Raw genomic sequence first — 26,655 nt, 5'->3', positions numbered from 1 at the left:
AGTCATCCTGCCTGGCAGAAACAAAATGTCGTCAATATGTGACCAAGGTTTGGTTGGCCCTCTCTACCAACCCATTCGTCTCGGGATGATATGCCGAAGAGAGATTAAACTCAATACTGAGTAGAAGACAAAGCTCTCTCCAGAATCGAGACGCAAACTGGGGACCCCGGTCACTAACAATTTTGTCTGGCATACCGTGTAGGCGAAAGATATGCTTGACGAACAAGACAGCCAACGCCCGTGCAGAAGGTAGCCGTGGAAGAGGCACCAAGTGCACCATTTTGGAAAAATAGTCGGTGATCACCCAGATAATGGTGCAGTTACGCGACTTGGGTAAGCCCACCACAAAGTCCATCCCGACCATCTCCCAGGGCCTGTCCGCCACCGGCAGAGGATAAAGCAAACCAGCTGGCCGTTGCCGAGGAGTCTTGTTCTTGGCGCAAGAGACACACGCCCGAACATACTCTGCGACATCATGAGCCATATGCGGCCACCAGTATGTCCTCGCCAGTAACTCAGATGTCCTTTTGGTACCAAAATGTCCACCCACCCTGGACGAGTGTGCCCAAGAGAGAACCTCCGGTCGCAAACTGGATGGTACAAAAGTCTTGCCCGGAGGCACAGACTCTAGCGAAACCGGGGCCACAGTTCTCAAGCTCTCGGTGGGGACAATAAGCCGAGGCTCCTCCTCCTCCTCCGCAGATGACACAACGGAGCGAGAGAGAGCGTCGGCCCGAATGTTCTTCTCCCCAGAAAGAAAATGGAGGGTGAAATGAAACCGGGAGAAGAATAAGGACCATCTGGCCTGGCGAGAATTCAACCGCTGGGCTGTCTGCAGGTATACCAAATTTTTATGGTCTGTGAAGACTTGGAAGGGAAAACGTGCTCCCTCCAAGAGAGGTCTCCACTCCGAGAAAGCCAACTTCATGGCTAGCAACTCCCTGTCCCCGATGGAATAATTCCTCTCTGCTGGAGAGAAGGTCTTGGAGAAAAAGAAGCAAGGATGCTTCCGACCTTGAGCATCCTTTTGGAAGAGGACTGCTCCAGCACCAACAGAAGAGGCATCCACCTCCATGATAAATGGCTTATCAACATCGGGGCGATGTAGGATGGGAGCGCTAGCGAAGTGTGACTTTATAGAGTTAAAGGCCTTGGAGACCTCCTCAGACCACAATTTGGGATTCGCCCCCTTCTTGGTGAGGGCAACCAAGAGAGCTACCAAAGTTGAGAAGTGCGGAATGAACTGGCGATAATAATTAATGAACCCCATTAAGCGCTGCACCGCTTTAAGAGAATGGGGTTCCTGCCAGTCCATCACAGCCTGTAGTTTGGCAGGATCCATAGCCAATCCCTGGGCAGAGATGATGTAGCCTAGGAAAGGTAAGGACTCCTGCTCAAACATACACTTCTCCAACTTGGCATAGAGGGAGTTTGCCCGTAGGAGGTCGAAGACTTTGCAAACATCTCTCCAGTGGGAGTCAATATCTGGAGAGTAGATGAGAATATCATCCAGATAGACTACGACCGAGGTGGAAAGCATATCCCGGAAGATATCGTTCACAAAGTCTTGGAAAACGGCTGGGGCATTACAGAGCCCGAAAGGCATCACCAGATATTCATAGTGCCCATTCCTGGTGTTAAAAGCCGTCTTCCATTCGTCCCCCTCACGGATGCGAATCAGGTTGTAAGCACCCCGCAGATCTAGTTTAGTAAATACCCTTGCTCCCTGAAGCCTATCGAAGAGCTCAGATATCAAGGGCAAAGGACACTTATTTTTAACGGTGATGGCATTAAGACCCCTGTAGTCTATGCATGGACGCAATTCCCCATTCTTCTGCTGCACGAAGAAGAACCCTGCCCCAGCAGGTGACACTGACTTCCTAATGAATCCTCTTGCCAGATTTTCCTGGATGTACTGTGACATTGCCTCCGTCTCCGGGAGAGATAACGGATAGACTCGACCCCGGGGAGGCTCAGCACCAGGCAAGAGATCAATAGGACAGTCATAGGGGCGATGGGGCGGAAGGATCTCCGCCGCCTTTTTGGAGAACACGTCTGCATAAGACCAATACTGCTTGGGGAGAGAGGAAAGATCTGCGGGTACCTCTGTAGTAGCAACCTGAACGCACTCCCTCTGACACCTACCCCCACAAGATTCGCCCCATCCCAGGATTCTGCCAGAGGACCACTCAATATGAGGAGAGTGGTACCGTAGCCAAGGTATTCCCAACAGGACCTCATCAATTTCCTCAGGAATGACGAGCAGAGATATAATCTCCTGATGAGATGGCGACATGGACAGAGTAAAAGGGATGGTCTGGTGTGTAATCTGTGAGGGCAGTGTCGACCCATTCACCACTCGTACTGTTACTGGTTGAGCTAGCATAACCAGGGGTATTGCGTGACGTTGGGCGAAGGCAGAAGACATAAAATTGCCCTCCGCCCCAGAATCCACGGAGAGCTCTACCGAGTGGGAGAATGAGCCTATAGTAATTGTCCCTTTAAAGGACAATTTAGAGGCAAACGTCGCCGTGTCTAGTGTACCTCCACCTACTACCACTAGACGCTGACGTTTCCTCGACCGCTGAGGACATCTGGTGGCTAGATGTCCTGACTGCTGGCAAACATGACAGACCTTGAGTACACAAGTGGTCCGGGACTTAGATCCCGCTTGTGACACTTCCCTGGCCTCATGTGACTCAGGAACCAGGACCGGAGATTCCAGAGGTTTGGCGAAGGTAGGAGCCAGCCGAAACCTCTGCCTACACTGGGCTCGCTCTAACCTCCGCTCGTTAAAACGGAGGTCAATTCGAGTGGAGACCGTTATTAACTCCTCCAGTGTGGCAGGAATCTCCCTAGTGGCCAGTGGCCAGAGCGTCCTTAACGTGGTCAGCCAGGCCCCTCCAAAATATGGGGATAAGAGCTTTATCCGACCAATCCAGCTCAGAAGCTAAAGTGCGGAATTGGACGGCAAACTGACTGACCAAGGACTCACCCTGAGTTAATGCCAGCAGTTGGAGCGCAATATCATGGGTGACTTGAGGTCCTAAAAAGACATGTTTCAGAGTGCTCAGAAACAGCGGAGCACTCTGCACCACATGATCGCCACGCTCCCACAGCGGCGTAGCCCATTCCAATGCCCTGTCCGACAAGAGAGACACTATAAATCCCACCTTAGCCCGCTCTGTGGGAAAACGTGCAGCCAGGAGCTCGAGGTGAATAGAGCACTGACTCACAAATCCCCTACAAAATTTGCTATCACCAGAAAATTTTTCTGGCAGCGGGAGGCGAGAAAATGTCGGAGCAGGGGTGGCAATGGACAGGGTTGCTGCAGCCACGCTAGCAGCCTGTACAGCAACTGCGGTAACATCCACAGCTGAGGTTGCGCTCTCAAGAGCCGCCAACCTACCCTCCAGCTGCTGGATATACCGCAAGGATTGCTGTTTGTCCGTCATTACTAGCCAGACCCTGGCGCTAGTGTAATGTTAGGGCTAGCGGAACGCACCAAATACAAAGACAGATAGAGTATGGTGTGTTCGCAGCCCGGGGTCCACCATGCAGAGATGGAACCTGCTGCCAAGTAATGACGGACTATATGGCGGTACTCATAAGTATACACACGTGGGTTAAACTTCACCCAGCGTGAAGGAAGCGATCCTGTTGCGTCACAGGATCGCGGTACCGCACATAGAGCGCGAGCAAGTAGTCAGCGAACTCAACCCCAACTAGGATTGAAGTCCGATTAGACCCTTGCTGGCACAACACCGCAACTGGGTGTGTAAGGAAGCTGAGTAACAATATTAGGGCACAAGAGTGCATGCGGTGCCTCACTGACGAACGCCACTAACCACCCAGGCTTGGGTAAGGAAAGCACAGAGGAAGTGCACGGCGCCGTACTGGCGGTCACAGCAACTGGACGTTGTAATGTGTGATTCGTGCTGTAGGATAAGTCGGGCGCTAGATAGCAACCATACACCTTCCGCGAACAGACATTCAATAGGGAAGGGGTATCCAAGGACGACTTGCACTCACAACAAACACACATATGCAAATGTACACTAGCGCATGGCCGTGCGGTCATGCGCAGTTTATATAGTTGCAGCACAGGAAGTGGCCACAGAAACTTTGCCCTTCCAAGACCTGCCAAGAGGACCAATGGAATGTGCTGCAGGGCCTGAGCACATGACCCTCGATCTCCAATGGGAGATCTTGCCCTGGGCATGCTCAGTGTGTGCAGACAAGGACTTAGTCCCAGAGAAGTCCGCTCACTGCTGACCAGCACTGGCTTTAATGGCAGAAGCTGAAGAAGCAGCAGTAACTCTCTGTACAGAGTGAGACTAAGCAAGACGCTGGGACCGATGTCCCTGCTGAGCAGACTCCACTGCGGCTGGATAAGAATGGGAGACCGCAGCGGAGATGGCTCAAGATTCCCCCTGTGCAGAAGCGGGAACTCGAGACCTAACACACGGTGTCATTATGCGATTCGGCAACAGCAGACATGCATCGGTCCTGTGGCGGCAGAGGAGTGAGCCGTTTTGAGTGGCAATGGCAGCAGGAGAAAGAGCGGGCCTGGTCCATGCAGCAGAACAATGTCACATAGGGAGTGGAGTCCCGACCTGTACCCGGAGAACCTCAGCGTCTGCGTTGAGATCGCGTGCCATCCTAACAAAGACCAGCAACAAGCCCCAGCGGAGAAAGCGACAGTCCGTCCGAAGATTCCGGGTCTGGAAACTTCAGGGTCGGTGCCTACAGCCAAGATGCTGGAGCCTTCACCTCCACCAGAGGCCATACGCCCACGAGGGCCTACACTGGAAGCAAGGTCGAAGCCGGGACTACTTCTGGAGAGACAGCTCCTCACCACCTCCGTGGAAGAAGACAGCAGTGACACCATCAATGGAGCCTGACAGCAACAACGTGAGGCGGTGAACCGGCATCCCAAGAAAGTGAGCTCTCTCCCACATCACCTGTTCCTGGGGTCCTGTTCCTGTCCATCCGCAGGGAGACGGAAGTCCAGAGCCACACCACAGCTCGCCAGATGCTTTCCTCTAAGAGAAAACGAAAATGGAAACGCTGCGGATGCAGCTGAAGGAAGTCTGTCCCTATAGAGCAAGAAGACAGGTCAGCACGGTCACTACACACAAAATGTGGCAGATCTTTGCCTGGGCGGCAGTACTAAGAACCGGGGCAAAACAGTATAGGACTCCCCCATGTGAGGCAAGAATTCCGAATGGAATAAATTTTTGGCGACCGAAAGAAGCAGTCCGACCCAGGGCTGAATATAAAAAAGGAAAGGACAGAGCAGGGACAAAGAAGAATGTGTTGTATGCGTTATCCGAAGTGCATGTATGATCAAGCTGTGCTGAGTAAAGCAGTTGTCGATGAAATTAACCCGGAGTGTGTCTCATTTATTCCGAAGCCGTCTGTGAGGCAACCGCCCCCATAGCGGGCAAGACCAGATGGTGCAGAAAGCCAGCACAGAGCTAATGCAGCTTAGAAATTTAAACTTTTATGGGGAAGGGGCCAAGGAGTCACACAAGGATTACTGTTGGCCATGACTATCACTCTAGCATTCCCTAGCCCTTCCTTCTCTAGGAAGCTTAGGGTTTCACTGGACATGTGTCAGGGGTGCCCCACTTTTATGTTTTCCTAGTGGCAAAGCTCCTCTTCACTTTAGTCTTGCTGTGTGCCTTCTTGCTTCTGGCAGAGTCATGACAGACTTTAAGAGTAGGGTTGAGCGACCTTCATTTTTATAGGATCGGGTCGGGTTTCACGAAACCCGACTTTTGGAAAAGTCGGGTCGAGTGAAATCGGCCGATCCTATAAAAAAGTCGGGGTCGGGGTCGGCCGAAACTCGAAACCATGGTTCCCAGGGTCTGAAGGAGCGGAAACTCTCCTTCAGGCCCTGGGATCCATATTTAAGTGTAAAATATAGAATTAAAATAAAAAATATCCTTATACTTACCCTCTGACGCGCCCTGGTACTAACCGGGAACCTTCCTTCCTTAGAATCAGCCTTCCAGGACCTTCGGTGACGTCGCGGGTGACGTCGCGGCTTGTGATTGGCCGCGCGGCCGCCCATGTGACCGCTCGCGCGGCCAATCACAAGCCGCGACGTCACCCGCGACGTCACCGAAGGTCCTGGAAGGGCTGATTCTTAGGAAGGAAGGCTGTCGGAAGGAAGCAGGGCGCTTCCGAGGGTGAGTATATTCCTATTAGGTATATACTCACCCTCGGAAGCGCCCTGCTTCCTTCCGACAGCCTTCCTTCCTAAGAATCAGCCCTTCCAGGACCTTCGGTGACGTCGCGGGTGACGTCGCGGGTGACGTCGCGGCTTGTGATTGGCCGCGCGAGCGGTCACATGGGCGGCCGCGCGGCCAATCACAAGCCGCGACGTCACCGCGACGTCACGGCAAGGTCCTAGAAGAGCGGATTCGAAGGAGGAAGGCTGCCGGTTAGTACCAGGGCGCGTCAGAGGGTAAGTATTGCAATATTTTTTATTTTAATTCTATATTTTACACTTTAATCTGAATTCCGATACCAATTCCCGATATCTTAAACATATCGGGAATCGGGATCGGAATTCCGATTCCAGATTCAAAAGATCGCTGACTTCATGGCCGACCCCCCACTGGGGTCGGGTCGGGTTTCATGAAACCCGACCTTGCCAAAAGTCGGCGACTTTTGAACAATTTCGACCCGTTTCGCTCAACCCTATTTAAGAGATCTGTGCATTAACAGATGCCCACAAACCTCAATGAACTTAAGCAGCAATGACAAGAAGAGTGAGACAAAAATGTCTCCATTTCAAAGTTAGAAACTGAAAAAGTCATACAGAAAGCAATTACTTCAAGTTGTCGCTGCTACAAATATGCCAGACAGCATGACCAGGGAATGTCGCTGTCTTTGCCACCAAGAGAAACCAAGATGCAGAAATTTCAGATTGCGTGTAGGTAACATTTTTTCAAATTGATAAAAAACAAATAAAGACTATACACACAACATATTTTGGCTGTTTGAAGCCTTCTTCAGGTAATGCTACAAGTTTTATCCTAAAAGCTATGGGGTTTATTTATTTTTTCACACTCTAATTTAGCTTTTTGACCTAATTCTTGTACATTTGAGATGAATTTGGCTAATTTTAGGAAATTCAAAGGATCAGATTTGTTTTAAGGTATCCTGATGTGTAAAACCATATAATTCAAAGAGATTGTACTAAGTTTTTTTATGACCATATGTGTGCACATGGAGAAAATACATCTATTTGACACTTCTAGGTACAGTAATTCTTGGCATCCATGTGAGTATTTATGCCATGTATGCATGATATGTATGTTGTTTGCACAGTCTGTTGGAAGGAAAATACTCCCTTAAATGCGTCATTGAAAATTTAAATTAATTACTTTTTATTACAAAAGATGTCACCAGAGTAATCTTTTCTGTAATGCTGACAATTGATTGGATTATGCAACAGTGCCTAAAAGGTAACACATTTTTCAGACTGTAAGACAAACTTTTTTCCTAAAAAATTTGGGAGGAAAATGGGAGTGTGTCTTATAATCTCAAGGTAGCTTAATGGGGGGAAGTCTGCTGTGATGGAACAGTCAGAGGACGCAAAGTTGCTGTTTCAGGAGGCTGGCGGCAGGAGAGGAGCAATGTTGTGGGCCCCAGAATGGGAGGAGGGGGTATTGCGGTACTGCGTGGCTTCAGACCCTGGGCGTTCTTAAAATATCAGCACTGATTGGAGCCTTCCTTCCCATTGATTTCCCAAAAATGGCCTTCGGGATCTCATCTTCCGAGATCTCAATCTGCAAATGTTCTGCCTCCAGCAGCCATTTTCCCACAGTTTACTGCAAAGAAATCAATTGTAAGGAGACTACACCCAGCGTCAACATCTTAGGAGAGCCCAGGGCCCGCAGCCTCACAGCACTGGGACACCCCTACCTCCTAGCCTTGGGCCCGCAGCATTGCCTCACTCCAGTCATCTCTGGCATCCTGTAGCAGCGACCCTGCCTTTTATGACCCTGCTCCCCCGCCACGCACCACCATTTTAGTTAAAAAAATGTTTTCCTGTTTTGCTCCCCATAATTTGGAGTGTGTCTTATCATCCAGTTGCATCTTATAATCTTCAAAATAATGTATATTTTCTCCAAAATCACAATCTTCTTCAAACTCTACAGATGCATCTCTAGCCCTATTAGTCTCAATCTAGGTGTTATGGACTGATGGAGTAGTGGTATTGTACCCACTAGGGGGTGCACCAGCAGGTAGCGTAGTCAGGAATAGCCAGAGGTTGGTACATGGGAGAAGCAGTATAGCTGAAAGATCAGGAAGTTGCATAGTCAGGAATAGCCAGAGGTCGGTACACAGGAGCAGCAGTATAGTTGAAGGATCAGCAGGTTGTATATTCAGGAATAGCCAGTGGTTGGTACACGGGAGCAGCAGTATAGTCTAGGATGAAGCAGCAGGTGAAAGGAGAGCTTGACTGAAGGCTGAGAGCTCAATAATCTTGCAAGGAAGGAAGTGCAATGCCAGGCTTAAATAGGGTGTTCAACCAGGAGATTTACAAGGTAGAGCCGATCAGAAACTTACAGGAAGGAGCCAATGGAGAATTTCACAGGTACTAGTATCTGGGTTACCAAGGAACTGCGCAGCGAGCTGAAGTAGCTCAAAGGAAGAGCTGCTGCCGGCTGCAACAGAGGTGCTGGGTTCAAGTCCTGAAACTTGGATACAGGGCAGTCTTAAATCCACCATTTATTCCCCATATGTTATACAAGCAATATAACTTACTAAAAAAGTGAGCAGTATCTCATGGACCCTAATAATGTTGAGATTCCTCACCTTAACAAAAGGTAACATCTTCTTTTTTTGCCTTTTTCCTAACACTATGTAAATATTAATCTTACTTTTCCCCCCAGCTCATCAATTTGCGTATGTATGGCACAAGATGATCTGCTTATAAAAATACTTTGAGGTACCTTATCAGGATATGTTTATACTGTATGAGTCCTATGAAGTCTTAATGAAATTCAAAGAAAAGTTAGGGCAAACATTTCTGTATTTTCTTACTTAGTCATCTATTTCTTTGGAACTGTTTTTCACATGATACAATTTTACTGTCAAATTTTAGGTTAGGAAAAGCAGATTGAGTAGAAAATTTTGCTTTACATGAAATGAAGATGGAAAGAAGAGAGTTGAGACTTGGAACTTTTTTTGTGGGTATAGGCAATAGCCAGGGTAGAAACTGGAGTTGTTGGAGATGATCCAGAATTAGAAGTATGTATCACAGGGACCGTTTATCAATAGGGGTATAGCCTTTGGTTGACCAAATTTTTAAGAGAGGTGAGGTGTTGTATGGACTTCCATCACCTCTCCACATGACAAAGTTGAAAAAGAAGATTGAGGGCAAACACCACACTTTTACTGGCAAATGGCAGGTTGGTAAAAGCAACACTAATATACAAAATTTTAGGATTTTCTTAAAGATTGCACACAAAACTAAATCATTTCTGGCAATATAACCCATAGTTAATTAATAAGAATTTGTTTTTTTGCAGAAGTAGGTTGAGCAGGTGACCAGCCGCTGAGCGTGCCGTAGGAGAAATGTACGTTTATTAAAACATAACAAATTCCACACTGGAATAATCTGTGATCTTAAATGGAAACTTAAGCATCAATGCATAAAATAACATTTGAAATAATTACCTATTGAGCCAAAGTAAATCCTTTTAAATTCTCAGCATGAGAAATTAATTATTTTGTTTCATTCCTGGTTTCATTCTAAATTCAGAAAGTCGTATTTTTCACAGTTTAACATAATGAGATAACCTTACTATGTCAATTATACCTCCTACTTGTAACACTTTTTTTAATGAAATGACAACTTTAACCTGCTAATGAGTCCCATTAAGTGCAAATCCGACCTAACATACAAGAACCCAACATGCGCAGCTGGAATAAAACTGATATGAGGTGTAAATGAGGAGATTCAATTAACAATCGTCATTTACTACCTATAACTAGAACTAAAGGAGGCTCTTGGGAAATGAAAACAATCTTGATATTAAAATGAATATAAAATCATTTTTAAAACAAATCACTCAAGTGCTTTTCCGAGCTGAAGGAGAATGGATTTTGACAGCTCTGATTTTAGATGTTTCTTAGTAGTAGAGATTGCACTAAAACTTTGAAGTACAGGTTTATAGGAAGCTGAGATCTGTACTGCAGTTTGGCAAGTCTTTACAATAGGAAACTGAACAGCTGTGCCTGTAGAACTGAATATATGAACTTAGTTAAAGAGATTCTGTCAGCACAAAGATGACTATTCGAACCAAGCATAAGAGCTCGGTTTACCCTTGGCGACGCCGGCAATTCAGTGCATCTTCCCACCTATTTGATTTCCATTTGCTCTTCATTAATTGACAGCTTTCGCATTACAGGAGCCCCAGAGAGTCAGAGATAAATGGAAAACAAGTGGGTGGGAACGTGTAATGAACTAGTCGTCCATGGCATGAGTCCTGTCCTTGACTTGACAGTCTCCATTAAATCATTTCATTGAATATTGAATCAATAGTATTGATTAAATATAATCTCTTTAATCAATTTTATAATAATAATAATATTTTTTATTTCTTTAGCACCATCATATTCCGCAACACTTTACATTACAGATGAGACTTATACAGACAAGAAAAACATTACAGAATAACACATAACTCAGGTAGCAAAAGAAAAAAGCAGGATGCAGACCCGTTGAAGCGCAAGGATCGCGCGAAACGGCAGTCGTCTCCCCTGCTCGCACGAGCTCCTTTTCTTCTCCCCCAGCCATGAAGTTTTAATTGTGAAGACTCAATAAAATTTGCTACTTTGAAGATTGATGAGTGCATCCTGCTTTTTTCTTTTGCTACCTGGGACACATATGTTATTTCATGGTTTTGCACCCGATATCTTTTTTGCCATGGCTGTTGCTGACATGATATAGCTTTCTAGTACCGGCTTTCCTGAAGATTATGGATTTAGTTGGGGCAGTGCCGTCCATATGCTATTTTCTCTCTTTTATTCGTTTTTAACACATAACTCAGATACCAAGAGGAGAAATGGCCCTGCTTGTAAGATTACAATCTATGAGGAAATAAGTAAGGCAGGAAAGGTAAATGGCAAAAAGTACTTGTATTGTACAGTCCAGCCATCAAGATAATTAGTAGTGTATTTACAAAATGCTGCATGAACTGGTCAACGGCCAGTATGTGTACAAGTACATGGTGAGAGAATAAACGGCACTCCTTAGAGTAGGTGCACAAGTAGGGTCCCAAACCTTGTAATGTAAAGATGAAATTGGCATTCAAGTGGTAGATATGAAAGAGTAGGCTTTAATGCAGGTATTAACAGATGTTTCGGTCCGGATGGACCTTCAGTGTACTAAATAAATTTTATATAAAAACCAGAAAAATATAAGAAAACAACCAAGGTATATACAGCCATTAAGTAATTATGTATGACATTCCTGGAAAGAGGATCAAACAGTCAGTGTTCATAACAATAAAATATAGTAGAACATGCAAAAAACAGAAATGGAAAGAGGAAGGTAAACTAGTAGATAAACTCATACCACATTGTAGTTATTACAGGTAAGACGGACGCAGTGTCCAAATGGTAGAAGCTGTGAAAAATGATGGGTGGCAATAAGGAACCATGTCTTCATAATAGTAGTGCACCGCATGGAAATAGTGACCCATAGTGGTGGTGATCCTGGGTAGCACATGGTTCCTTATTGCCTTTAAAGCCTACTCTTTCATATCTACCACTTGAGTGCCAAGTTCATGCATACTAGTACAGACAGAGAGGGCTATTAAGTACATGGGGTGGGTAAACAGAAGCTATGAGGGAACAGATTTCGGGCAATATTTTGAAAGGGCAAAACAGGAATAGTTGAGTGAGGTGAGGCGATAAGTCATGAAATGGATTTTGGGGCACAATCAAAACTGTGGATGTTCAGATTATTGAGAAAGTTAGTTTTAGATCATTAGCAAAACAGAGAGCACAGGTAGGGTGGTAGACAGAGATGATGGAGGAGATGTAGGATGGTGCAGAACTCTGGAGAACTTTGTGGGTGAGAGTGATAAGTTTACATTTTACTATGTAGCATATAGGCAACTAGTGCAATGGATTGGAGAAAGGAGAGCTCAATAATATTAATTGCAAATTTTATTGCTATCGTTAATTTTTATCACAGCCAACCAAATAGACACTGTAGAGATACAGGAATAGTGGGTGCTCTCGTCCGCTGGCCCAGCTGTCTTTAGAAAGACTGCATGGATCCGGGCTCATAACATTGAACCTCTACTCTCTCTTTCTGTGGGCAGAACACTACTCAGACAACTCAGGGTGAGGATAAAACTGTGTGGCAATAATTTATAGAACCACCAAAACACAATAGCATACATAACAGTCCCAGCAAATGCCCAAGATGGTAAAAAATACAGAGTCTCACCCTTCCACTGACTCACCGGGATTAGAGCTGTTTCCAGGTCTGAGTACCCCCACCAGTGGCTCCCCGCTTTTGGCATGCCCCCACAGTGAGGAGGTAATGACAAGTTAAGGAAGATGACAATCCATTGATGTACGAGGTCATGTGTTAGGAGTCGAGTTCCCGCCGCTGCACAGGGGGAATCTCGAACCATGTCTGCTACGGTCTCTCATTCTACATCAGCCGCAGTGGAGCCTGCTCAGTGGAGATGTCGGTCCCAGCGTCTTGCTCAGTCTCACTCTGTGCATAGGGTTACTGCTGCTTTTCCTGCTTCTGCCATTGAAGCCAGTGCTGGGCAGCGGCGAGCAGATGCTTTTGGGACTAAGTCCTGCTTTTCCCCTTCTGAGCATGCCCAGGGCAAGATCTCCCATTGGAGATCGAGGGTCACATGCTCAGATACTGCAGCAGATCCTATTGGTCCTCCAGGAAGGTCCTGAAGGTGCTCAACGTCTGTGGCAGCCTCCCATTGGTCCTTCTGGGAAGGCCCTGTACATTCTGCAGCTATAAAAGGTTTGCATGGCTGCACGGCCATGCGCTAGTATGCATTTGTAATCGTGTGTGTGTTGATGAGTGCAAGTCGTTCCTGAAAAAACCCATCCCTTGTGTATGACTGTTCGCGTAAGGTGTATGGCAGCAATCTAGCGCCCGGTTGAACTCACAGCATTAACACACAAAACAGCATCTACTGCTGTGACCACCAGTATGGCGCCATGCGCCATTAGAGTGCTTCCTTAGCCCAAGTCTGGGTGGTTAGTGGCATCCGTCAGTACGGCACAGCTCGCAATCTCGTGCTATTTAATTATTAGTTTTGTTACATGCGGTACTGCGGCCCTGTGACGTAACAGGGTTTGCTTCTTTCACACAGGGTGAAGCTAACCTGTGTGTATCCTCATTTTACCACCATATAGTCCGGCATTGCTTAGCAGCAGGTACCATCTCTGCACGGTGGACCCCGGGCTGCGAGCGCACCTTATTCCTTTTCTCTAATTATTTGGTGCGTTCTGCTAGCCCTAACACCATGTCACTTGACTGTCCCAACCTGGATTCTCTAAACATCTTTGAGAGTTCAGTGATGGCAATGAGGCAGCTCTGTATTTCTTCAGTTGGAGCTATGATGCCATTGTTATTGTAATGTAGTCTCTCTCTGAATACATGTAGATCCTCCTTTTTATTGGTCACAACTTCTCATTCAGTTATTTCAGCTCAGGCTTGTGGGTAGGTAGGAGGCCATACCTCACTGATCGAGTGTTCAAACAACATGCACAGAATGTCCTTCATATTGCAGAACACCAATGGGTTAACATATTAACAAACATTCAAACTTTGTGCCTTTGTTTTCCAAAGATAGTAGAACAATACAAAGACTGCAATACTAGTTCAGATGTAATAGGTAATCAGCAGCCAGTCAACAAATGACAGCCATTGAACATAAACTCAATGACAATAAGGCTCAAAAGTCATTCTGTCATGAACTTTAGCTCATGGGCCTGAGCCTCCTGAAGTAATATGTCTGGATAACTCAGATTAAACACGTTGTTGCCACAGACATTAAGGGTATTATTTCTTAAAACATTTACAGTAAAATAACTATTGGGTTAATCATAGAAATAAATTCATTGTTGGATACATGATTTGTAGTATGAGGATTCTTTAAGTCTAAGGTTGTTAGATGAATCTCTCAGTTCAAATACAAAAACTGTAATAGGACTGCTATATATATGTCACGGTTCCACCCCTCAGGGTGTCTGGATACAGTGACTGAGAGCTCGGCCATCCAATCTGGTACAGGGGCGTGCTGAAGCTGTCAGCATTTTGATTGACAGCATGACCATCCAGTCTGGTTCAGGGGCATGCTGAGCTGTCAAGGTGTTTATTGACAGCTCGACTAGCCAATCTGTGACTGGGAGGCGTTGGCTGTCTCAGATCTTCACTATCCCGGGTAATTGCCATGCTTCCTTAACTGAGCAGCTTCTCCCAGACCACTTCCAGACATACATTCATCTTATGAGGTTTGTGCTTTCCAGTGCCTTGAGTTCTATATGCTTGATCTGTTGCCTGACCTTGGACTTCATTCTGACCATCCACCTGTTTAACCCTTTCAGCTCTGGTCCGTTATCCTCCTGGTACTCTGACCTTGGAACATTACCTGACTACGCTTTTGTCTCTTCCTTTTGTTTGTGCCGTACCCTATTGGCTTCTGACCTTGGAATGTTACCTGACTACGCTTTTGTCTCTTTCTCCTGTTTATGATGTACCATCCTGGCTTATGACCATGGACTCCCTCACCACTCTGACTCACGGCTTAGCTGTGAGAAGTGACTAGCATCACATTACGTCTTACCGCTATGTTTTCTTTTTCACCAGTATGGATCCTGTTCACATGCTTTGTGACCAGGTGGCAAATTTGATGCAGATGACTCAGGATCTGGGGAAGGATTGCCAGAGTCTGGAGTCACCGCAATATCAGTTGCATGGTCAGATAAATAACTTGATGAAGACCTCCCATAGCCCCCACTGCCGGCAGTGGCTGTGAGATCAGTATCCCCTGATGTACAGTTGGTCTCTCCCCAACCTGTCATATCCCTCCCTGATAAATTTTCAGGAGAGAAAGACTAGTTTAGGGTTTTCAGGGAGAGCTGTAAGTTATTTTTTACCCTGCACCCCCGGTCATCAGGGGAGGAGTTCCAGAGAGTGAGAATAATCATGGTCCTACTGCAAGGGGGTCCTCAGATGTGAGCATTTTCTTTGTCCCCTCAAGCCCCAGAACGGTTTTCCATTGATGCCTTCTTTGACAGTTTAGTTCTGATCTATGACGAACTTGACAGAATTCAGGTCGCTGAGGCTAAGATCATGATCCTGGCACAGGCAGGTCACACAGCTGAGGACTACTGTGCTGAGTTTCGGCAGTGTTCCACCGAAGGTCTATGGAATGATGCTGCTCTCAGGTGCCAGTTCCAAAGAGGCCGTTCCGAGACACTCAAGGTTGCTCTGGTCCTCCATGACGCCACTTGTTCTCTGATGGAGGCCATGAATCAGGCCATACGAATGGACCGCAGAATCCGTGAGAGACATGGTGAACAGCAGGCTGCATGTTATACTTCCCCGCTGCAGGTCCATTTACCCAAGGTTAGAGTTGCAAGTGTTTGTGTTGTGGAGAGAAGACATAGACAAGATCTCGGACTCTGTCTATGCTGTGGTCTCTTTGGACTTTTTCTTAAGAATTGCCCAATTCATCCTCAAGCCACCAAACCATCAGGAGAATGTCTGAGTCTGGGTGATGACCGAGGGGGTCACCCAGACTCCCAGGTACCTTTTTCTTCCTCTGACAAAGTACTGATAATTATGATGATTTCCTTTGAGAACCAGGTGTTATCAACATTGGCGTTCATTGACTGTGGATCAGCTGCTAACTTTATTGATTTGGGACTGGTCCAGAAGTAAGGGTTAGGGACAGTTCGTTTAGAAACACCCATTCAAATCATTGCCCTTGGAGAACTACTGGAAGGGTCATTTTGACCCTTTTGCTATTTCTTTTTCCTATAATTTCTAAAATTTTAACAAATGAGTTCTGAGTTTTTGTGACTTTTATTTATTCATGGTAGTGTATATTTTAGGACACAAAAATGAATTGAAACTTTTTCAGGGGCTCGGAACTTTACAATTCATACCTATAAGTACTAAAGGGGTCAATTTGACCACATACATAAAAGTAGTAGTAGGCAAGTCTCCTAATAACAAATACATATGAGACTACTCTGATGAAGAATGGTGTCATCACTCTTACAGTTTACCAAGGTAAGCCAAATAAGAATGTCATTTTGCTCAGTAGTCTTCACCCAGATGTTGCAGTTGGAAACGACAAGAAAAACAAAATGGAAACGGTACAATTTTACAATAAAACAAAGGTTGGAGTGGACACAGTAGACCAGATGGCTCGAAAGTACACCACAAAATCTGTAAGCCGCCGATGGCCTGTTCAGGTGTTTTGTAATGTACTTTATTTAGCAGTGATAAACGCAACTATACTCTATAAAACAGCAACTGGGAGTAAAATTAGCAAACGGGAGATCATTCTTCAGCTTCATTCTATGACCATGTAAAAGGAAGATGCGTGCTGTACTTGATCTTAACACTGTTCCTACTAAGTTAAAATAAATGTTCTTTAATTTTTTGGCACCAAAAAAGTTGTTTTTACTCCAGAGTCAGTACTTTTGAATGGGGGTCAAAATGACCCCTAATGGTAGTATTATGAAACCTGCGGTAGAGGTAGTGCTAATAGAGCAACGGGGTATTTCACTCTCCAAATGAGGGCACTCCACTCTGAATCCATCTCCTGTTTTGTGTTGGATAATTTAACCGGTGGTTTGGTACTGGAGTTTCCATGGCTGCAGATTCACAATCCAGTTAGTGATTGGTGCCTGAAGGAGATTGTGAAATGGAGCCCCAACTGTTCCAAGAAATGTCTAAAAAAAGGTACAAAAATGATGCGCTAGTCTGGAGAGTCTTCTGGAGTACCTGAAGGACTTTGGAGATGTGTTCTCAGAAAAAGAGGCAGGGACACTACCTCCCCATCATCCTTATGATTGTGCTATTGACCTTATTCCTAGCACCAAATTGCCAAAAGCTCGCCATTACAATTTGTTGGGGCCTGAACGGACCGCCATGAAAGAATATGTTAACAAAAGTTTATAGAAGGGTCTTATCCGTCCTTCAACCTCCCCTGTAGCTGCTGAATTTTTCTTTGTTAAAAAGAAAGATGGGGGTCTCCATCCTTGCCTTGATTTCTGAGAACTAAACAAGATCAAGGTTGAAAATACCTACCCACTTCCACTCATCCCGATCTATATAATCAGCTTCTGGGGACCAGTGTGTTTTCTAAACTTGAAGGGTGATGAGTGGAAAACGGCCTTTTTTAAAGTCTGAGGGTCTGTTTGAAAACCTTGTCATGCCTTTCGGATTATCTAATGCACCTGCTGTGTTTCAGAATTTTCTGAATGATATTTTCTCGGATTGCATTCGGAAGTTTGTTGTAATATACCTCAATGACATTCTAATTTTCTCGCCAGACCTGTACGCTCACAAGGAACATGTCCATGTGGTGTTACAGAGACTCAACTCTGATCCGTTATCCTCCCGGTACTCTGACCTTGGAACGTTACCTGACTATGCTTTTGTCTCTTCCTCCTGTTTATGACGTAACCTCATGGCTTCTGACGTTGGAATCCCTGACCACTCTGATTCATGCCTTAGCCGTGAGAAGCGACTAGCGTCACAATACCATAGGCCATTTATAATACTGATGTGTAGAGATGAGCAGATCAATTTGCGTTGGATCGAGTTAGAATTTCCTGAAATTCATGGTTTCATACAAATTCTAACAAAAAAAAAATCTTACCCGGCACCATTTCCCACACTGCTGAAGCATCAGAGAGCAGGCTAATGACTTTTTTCAAGGCATCCCCATAATGTCCTTCAGCTATGACATCTTATGAATTATCATACCTTGTACAGTAGTGGTCAGTACCTGAGATATCACAGATCAGTGGTTCCCAGTGGAGCACAATTTTTACAGTAGAATCGTTTTCACCTCTAAAGTCACTGGATAAGTCTCATTCCTGTAGAGTGTAAGCTCTTACTCTCAGCGGATCCTCTCTCTCTATCCAACAGAGTGTCGCCTTTTATGATTAGCAGTTCCTCTCGCTCTCTTTCTCCCAAGTGTATTTTCTGTGCATCTACAAGCTGTCCAGTATTGAGATTTGGCAAATTTATTTATTTTTAAACAATGAACTACGAATACCTAATCAGACCGCCACATGAAGACCCCGACACAGGCCGCCCTGGAGCACGGGAATATCATTAACTCAAAACTGAAAATAAAGATTAAACAACAACCACAAGGCCGATTATATCAAACAAGGTATCATTTTAATCAGTATAGTGGTGCCAACCTGACACTGTCTGTAGGTTACTGTGCACAATCCTGCTGACAGGTTCCCTTTAAATCTCGCAGTCAATCACTGACAGCGGGATTTAACATGTCCTGGCTGGAAGCACATCATTAATCCCACCATTCGACGTGCCTGTCACATGGGGTGACAATGGGTTGTCATGATAGCCGGGGTCTGCTGATGACTCCATCACAGTCCTGAATATCCTGTGAATGACAGAAGATACAGGCTTCAAGTTATTAACCCCTTCATGACATGCACCATACATGTACAGAGCATGAAGGGTTTCCCCTTTGATGTGGGCTCTGGAACACGTCCTCTAATTTCATCAGCTGCCATGTGCTCCTAACAGCCAAGGGTGGAATTGTGATACATGTTAAATTCCACAGCGGAACCCCTCCGTTTGCGCCCGTGTCACATGACTGTGGGTCATCGATGGGTTGGCATGACAACCTGGGGTCTACAGGACACCCTTGTGGTTGTCGTAGCCATATAGGTTTGAGCACTGCCGAGCGGTCAGCACTCATAGCAAGTGAGCATTCCTGCTATGCAGAGCAAGGCTGAAGCTACACAGGGAGAACAGGCGATCAGATGATCACAGCTTCTAGTCTCTTATGGAGACAATTGAAGCTAGTAAAAAGTAAAAAAATGTTTTTGTAAATATTACAAAAAAACATATAACAGTTGCCCCATTCAAAATAAAACAATGAAAAAAAAATAATAATATTTGGTATTGCCACTTTAAGAATTGCCATATCTATCAATGTAAAAAAATAATTAATCCAATCGGTAAATGGCGTCATGAGAAAAAAAACCAAAATGCCAGAATTAGTTTCTTTGGTCGCCTCAACGTTACATTGAAATGCAATAATAGGTGATCAAAAGATCGTATCCAATACCAACATGGTATCAGTAAGAATGTTAGCTTGGCATGCAAAAAATAAGCCATCATCCAGTTCCAGATCCCGAAAATGGAGGTGCTACGGATCTCAGATGATGACACAATTTTTTTTTTTAACCAAACTTTGGATTTTTTTTCACAACTTAAATAAAAAAGAACCCATATGGGGTTGATATCTGCAAACTGGTAAAGACCTGAAGAATCACAATGGCAGGTCATTTGTAGCATTTGGTGAACATGGTAAAATAAAAACCAAAAACAATTGTGGAATTCCACTTTTTTTGCATTTTCACCTCACTTGGATTATTTTTACCATTTTCCAGAACATTATATGGTAAAGTCAATCGTGTAGTTCAAAAGTACAACTCATCCCACAAAAACAAGCCCTCACACAGCCATATGATGGAAAAATAGAAAAGCTATGGCTCTGAAAAGAAGGGGAGCAAAAGACAGAAACAGAAAATGGTCCAGGGGTGAAAAGGATAAAGTCAGTAAAAAATGTGAAGGAAAGTTTAAAAAATAAATATATAAAAGTTCAAATCACTGCCCTATGTCAAATCAAAGAATTGAAATAATGCACATACTTATAGATATATACAGTGGGGAAAAAAGTATTTAGTCAGCCACCAATTGTGCAAGTTCTCCCACTTGAAAAAGATGAGAGAGGCCTGTAATTGACATCATAGGTAGACCACAACTATGAGAGTTAAAATGAGAAAATAAATTCAGAAAATCATCTTGTCTGATTTGGCAAGATTTATTTAGCAAATTATGGTGGAAAATAAGTATTTGGTAATTAACAAAAGTTCATCTCAATATTTTGTTATATATCCTTTGTTGGCAATAACAAAGGTCAAATGTTTTCTGTAAGTCTTCACAAGGTTGGCACACACTGTTGGTGGTATGTTGGCCCATTTTTCCAAGCAGATCTGGAGACTGGCTAGGCCACTCCAGGACCTTCATATGCTTCTTACAAAGCCTTCATTGCCCTGGCGGTGTGCTTGGAATTATTGTCATGCTGAAAGACCCATCCACATTTTATCTTCAATGTCCTTGTTGATGGAAGGAGGTTTGCACTCAAAATCTCACGAGACACGGCCCCATTCATTCTTTCATGTACATGGATCAGTCGTCCTGGTCCCTTTGCAGAGAAACAGCCCCAAAGCATGATGTTGCCACCCCCATGCTTCACAGTAGGTATGGTGTTCTTTGGATGCAGCCCAGCATGTTTGGTATCTTCGTACCCACACTGACTTGCAGAATTATATTGCCGGGTAAGTTTTACTATATAGTGAACATGGTAAATAAAAGAAAAAAAAAACAATTGTGGTATTGCACTTTTTTTTCCATTTTACTCCACTTGTAATTTTTTCCTGTTTTGCAGGACACTATGTAGTCAAATTAATGATGTCATTCAAAAGTTCAACTCGTCTCGCAATAAACATGCCCTCATATAGCTATATTAAAGGAAAAATGAAAAAGTAATGACCATTGAAAGAAAGGGAGGAAAAAACTAAATCCACCTTTTAACAAACGAAAGTATATATAGTACACGATAATGTTTCATATATATATATATATAAATTCAAATGTATATATGCTCTATATATAAATTCATACATATATCTACTATATAATTGTCTAAAGGTCACATCCATCTTTCTGTCTGTCCTTCTGTCTGTCTGTCACGGATATTCATTGGTTGCGGCCTCTGTCTATCATGGAAATCCAAGTCGCTGATTGGTCGTTGCAAAACGCCCATGACCATTGCCACGACCAATCAGCGACGGGCACAGTCCGGCGGCAACATGGCCGCTCCTTCCTCCCTGCAGTCAGTGCCCGCTCCATACTCCCATCCAGTCAGCACTCACACAGGGTTAATGGCAGCGCTAACGGACCATGTTATGCCGCAGTGTAATGCACTCCATTAAAGCTGCTATTAACCCTGTGTGACCAACTTTTTACTATTGATACTGCCTATGCAGCATCAATAGTAAAAAGATCTAATGTTAAAAATAATGTAAGTGTGATAAAACAATCAAACTTGCGCTAAGAAATGCATGCAGATGAGGCCATAATATTAATAATTTACCTGGTGAGGAGGAGATTGCACTAAAGGTAGTAGAGTTGCTTGCATATGATTAGGAATACACTACTCCAGGTCTAGAGGTAGAGACACCTCTAGAGACGCTCTGGGAGGACAGAAAAGAGCGTATTCAATACATTCAATCTTTCTTTAATTTAGGCCAGCAAAAAACACCTAATATTATTAATGAAGATAATATACACAATATCAAAGAATCATTGAGACAGTTAGAACAATTACTTCTCAAAGAAACAAGGGACTTATGGGAAGTTGTCACCCTTGAACGATATTTAGCCTTTGATAGTATCCCCAAAGGCTTGCAAATTCAGAAACACCTTTCGGGGGATATAGGTGATGATAGGACTTTAAAGGAATGGGACTCTCTACTTAAGACCTTTTCAAAACAGGCTGTCTCTTTCATCATTAGTAAACGAAAAGACCAATTAATGGCAAGCAAATGTGAGATCTCCAGATTATTTAAAGAAATTGATCCTTACAAAGACCATCCAGAGATAAGGAGTCTATCAAATAGCATAAAAAATCGTGTTAATAATAAAGAGAAAGAAATTATAGAAAAAAAGAAAAAGAAATTTGGCCGGGATGCTATCCCCTCCTTTCAATCTAGATCTTACTATAATGAATTTGAAACTATTGACCAAGTAGACGGAAGTCTTTTATCGGTCAGCTTATCAGAAGAGGAGTTCTCTGTGCACCCCACCCCAGATATTAATGAGGCACCGGCTCCAAGCAATTCTCAAAGAGACTCTATTTCTATTAGTGCTGCACATATAGAGCCCACTGATACCCCCCAAACCATAGCCCTGACTGAGACACCATTAGTAACACAGAATCGCTTTGATGTTCTAAATCCCACTATTGAATCACTTGTTAATAATTCACCAGAACCACATACTAGTGGAACGGTGTGAACAAAGACTAGATCCCAACAACACCAAGCCCCCCAAAAACTATTAATCCGTTTTTTCAATTGGGACAAAGAAAAAACGTTACAGGGGCTGTAGGGCGGGGAAATTCTCCCAAAAAAAGAAGACACAACGTGAAAAAATAAATGAAACAATAAATGATGATACACAGAAAATCTATAATTTAAGTAAATATACACTAAAGGACAACGAAACTTTACTATTACAAAAAGGCTTGAAATATGCCCCAGCTGCTAAATTCGATAAATTTCATGCCTTTATTGGCATTAAGCAATTCATGCGTAAGTTAGCGATAAAAAAACATTTTCTTAAAAAAACCTCTACTAATTGTATTTCAGTAGTTTCCCCCAATAATGATGTACAATCAGACACATACACTAACTTACGGCCCAAATCGGCATTTAACCCCCTAAACGAATACTCTGAGGCCTTTGAAGTATTCCAAAAGAATGTCATTAACGACATAAAAAATGCCAGTGAGAAAAAATGCTCCAGGTTCAAATACAACCTCTCAAAAAAAGAAAGAGAGGCCATATACGGCTTACAACAGAGAAGAGATATTGTGATCCGTCCAGTCGATAAAGGGGGGGGGGTATTGTTATTCTGGACGAATCATATTATGACAATGAATCACGTTGCCTTTTAGGAGACACTAGGACCTATAAGAAATTGGATAGTGATCCCTCAGTACAATTCACACAGGCTTTAAAACTGCTTCTGAGTGAAGGTCTAGAGGATGGCGCATTGAACAAACGAGAATTTGAATATATTTACACCCCACATCCTAGGATACCCATTTTTTACCACCTCCCAATAATCCATAAGGATCTCACCAATCCTCCAGGCTGTCCGATTATTTCAGGCATTGGAAGCCTTACTTCCAATTTATCCCATTATGTGGACTGCTTTTTACAAAAAATAGTTCCAACACTGCCATCTCATCTTAAAGGCAGTAAACATGTCCTACAGATTCTCAATAAGATACAATGGAAGGAAAACTATATACTGGGCACACTCGATGTAACCTCGCATTTTTTAAACTCTTCACAACTTTTTTCTGCAAATAAAGTAGAATTTTTAAGTGATTGTGCACTTTTTATTTTAACACACAATATTTTTAAATATAAGGCGGACTGCTATGCCCAGCAGTGGGGCACAGCCATGGGGACCAGGTTCGCGCCTAGTTATGCAAACCTTTACATTGGCATGTGGGAGGAGCTCCACATTTTCCAGGAGGGGCATCTGCGCGCGGGCCTGGCCCTATGGCTACGTTTTATCGATGATGTCCTTTTTATATGGGAAGGTGATGACGCTTCACTGGACCAGTTTTTAAACACACTTAATATTAATGATTTTTATCTTCAATTCTCAGCAACAATTAATAAAGAGAGTATTCATTTTTTAGATTTAAATATTTTTATTGAAAATGGGAAAATCCAGACACGCACATATAGCAAACCAACGGACTCAAATAGCTATATCTCTATGGGCAGCTGCCATCTTCCAAGATGGCTACTTAACGTCCCACGCAGCCAATTTATGCGGATAAACCGAAATTGCTCCAGACATACTGACTTTACCAAGGAATCAGATATCCTTAAAGAAAAATTTGCAAAAAAGGGATATAATCACAAATACTTGCTGGAAACAAGGAATGATGTCGGCAGCATCCCTAGGGAACAACTCATCACCGATAAGATTGAGACAGATGATAATCTTAATGAGAGTGACAATAAAATATCTATTCCAATTATCATGCAATATAATTCCAACACCCAAATACTAAGAAAGATCGTTAAAAAACATTGGTCTCTCTTACAAGATGATAAAGTCATTGGTGATAAATTACAAAACTTTCCACGCTTTGTCTTTAGAAGAGCACGGAATTTGGGCTCTCTTGTTGCCCCCACCATGTGATGCCCAGTTCCAACACAGAAACACACAGGTCCTCTTAAACAAGTCATAAAAGGCTTCTTTCCAGGTCAAAAGTGCAAGATGTGTAAGTCGCAGCATCTAACTAAGCAAAAGTTTGTAACATCCCGCAATGGTACACAAGTAGAAATTACTGACTTCATTATATGCACTACTAGAGGAGCTATTTATTCAATTGAGTGTCCCTGCAAAAAGCTGTATATGGGGCGAACGAAACGCCCCCTATGCAGGAGGATCCAAGAACACCTACGTAATATTAAGAGAAAATATGACGAGCATCCCCTCTCTAAGCATTTCGCAATCCACCACGGAGGCTCCATAAATGGAATGAAGGTAGCCGGGATTAAATTAGTCCACAAAGATTGGCGTAATGGGGATTATATCAAACAAATGTCCAGGGAAGAGACCCGGCTCATTTTTGAATTAGACACCCTTAAGCCTAAGGGGTTAAATAATGGAGTTGAACTCTTTGCGTTTGATTGACACATAGTTAGGGAGCCAAGTATATATAAAACCAGCAGAGCACAGCGGGAGCCTACCCTGAAGAAGGAATCGGTGTTATTCCGAAACGCGTTGGTTATTCTTGGCTCCAACAGTGCTCCGTACCGCCGACAGGGGCACCACGTGACGTACTGGACACGTGACCCGAATTTAACGCAGGTCCTGCCAGCTGCAATACTACAGAGCGCCGCGCTCTTAACACACTTTCCCTTGCAAGAGGCGGCTGTCACCGGCCGGGGCAGTACGCCATGAACAATCGTCAGCATCTCTAACCTCCGCAAGGAAAGCGAAGTTAAGTATTTAACCTACAGCACTCACGTGTATCGCTCCTGCTGACACTATCTACATCTACCGCGTGTGGACCCGGTAGCAGATATCCGCTCATTGGTACTTACGCTCCTCAATACCTTAATATATTTATTTGTCTCTACCTCTAGACCTGGAGTAGTGTATTCCTAATCATATGCAAGCAACTCTACTACCTTTTGTGCAATCTCCTCCTCACCAGGTAAATTATTAATATTATGGCCTCATCTGCATGCATTTCTTAGCGCAAGTTTGATTGTTTTATCACACTTACATTTTTCCTTTTCTTCCCCCTATGTGGTAAGGGAGTAACTTGCTGCTTTTTTATGCTGTGTCACTAGCGCCGCTACATTACTCTATATAATGTTAAAAATAATTAAAAAAATAAAAAATCGTTATATACTCACCGTCCATCGCCCCCTCAGATCCAGAACAGGACTTTCCTGCTCCTCGCGACGCTCCGGTGTCCGCTCCATGCATTGTGATCTTGCGAGATGATGACGTATCAGTCTCGCGAGACCGCTACGTCATAATCTCGCGAGACCACAATGCACTCTTGAGACCAGAGCGCGCGAGGAGCATCGGTAAACGCTTCCTGGATCCGGGGGCCAACGGAAGGTGATTATATAACTATTTTTTATTTTAATTCTTTTTTTTTAACAGGGATATGATGCCCACATTGCTAAATACTACGTGGGCTGTGCAATATACTACGTGGGCTGTGCTATATACTACGTGGGCTGGGCAATATACTACGTGGGCTGTGCAATGTTCTACGTGGGCTGTGCGATATACTACACGGGCTGTGCAATATACTTCGCGGGCTGTGCAATATACTACGTGGGCTGTGCAATATACTACGTGGGCTGTGCAATATACTGCGTGTGCTGTGCAATATACTGCATGTGCTGTGCAATATACTGTGTGGACTGTGCAATAGACTGCATGGGCTGTGCAATATACTGCGTGGGCTGTGCTATATACTGTATGGACTGTGCAATATACTACGTGGGCTGTGCAATATACTGCATTGTTGTGAATTCTGTTCTTGGGCTCCCTCCGGTGGTTATGAGTGGTAGTGCTGCTGTCTGTGGATCGCAGCATTTATCAGGTGTGTTCACTTTTTGCAATTTGGACTCAGCTATTTAGTCCTGCTTGATCCTTTAGTCAGTGCCAGTTGTCCATTGTTTTTGGAGGATTCACATCCCTTGCTGTGCTTGTCAACAAAGATAAGTCCTGGCTTTGTTTCTGCTATCCACATGCTGTGGGCCTTATAGTTCAGTGCATTTTTATGTTTTGTCTTGTCCAGCTTGTCTGAGAAAGGATTTTTTGCAGCCAAGCGGTATCTCTGGAGATGCAGATATACCCTCCATGTCTTTAGTCAGATGTGGAGTTTTGTATTTTCTGTGGTGAATATTTTCTAGTGTTTTAATACTGACCGCATAGTTCTCTGTCCTATTCTTCCTTTTTAGCTAGTAAGGCCTCCTTTGCTAATCCTGATTTCAGTCTGCGTT

This window comes from Ranitomeya imitator, chromosome 1 (assembly GCF_032444005.1).
Source record: "Ranitomeya imitator isolate aRanImi1 chromosome 1, aRanImi1.pri, whole genome shotgun sequence".
NCBI lineage: Eukaryota > Metazoa > Chordata > Amphibia > Anura > Dendrobatidae > Ranitomeya > Ranitomeya imitator.
This window is presented reverse-complemented; position numbering follows the sequence as displayed.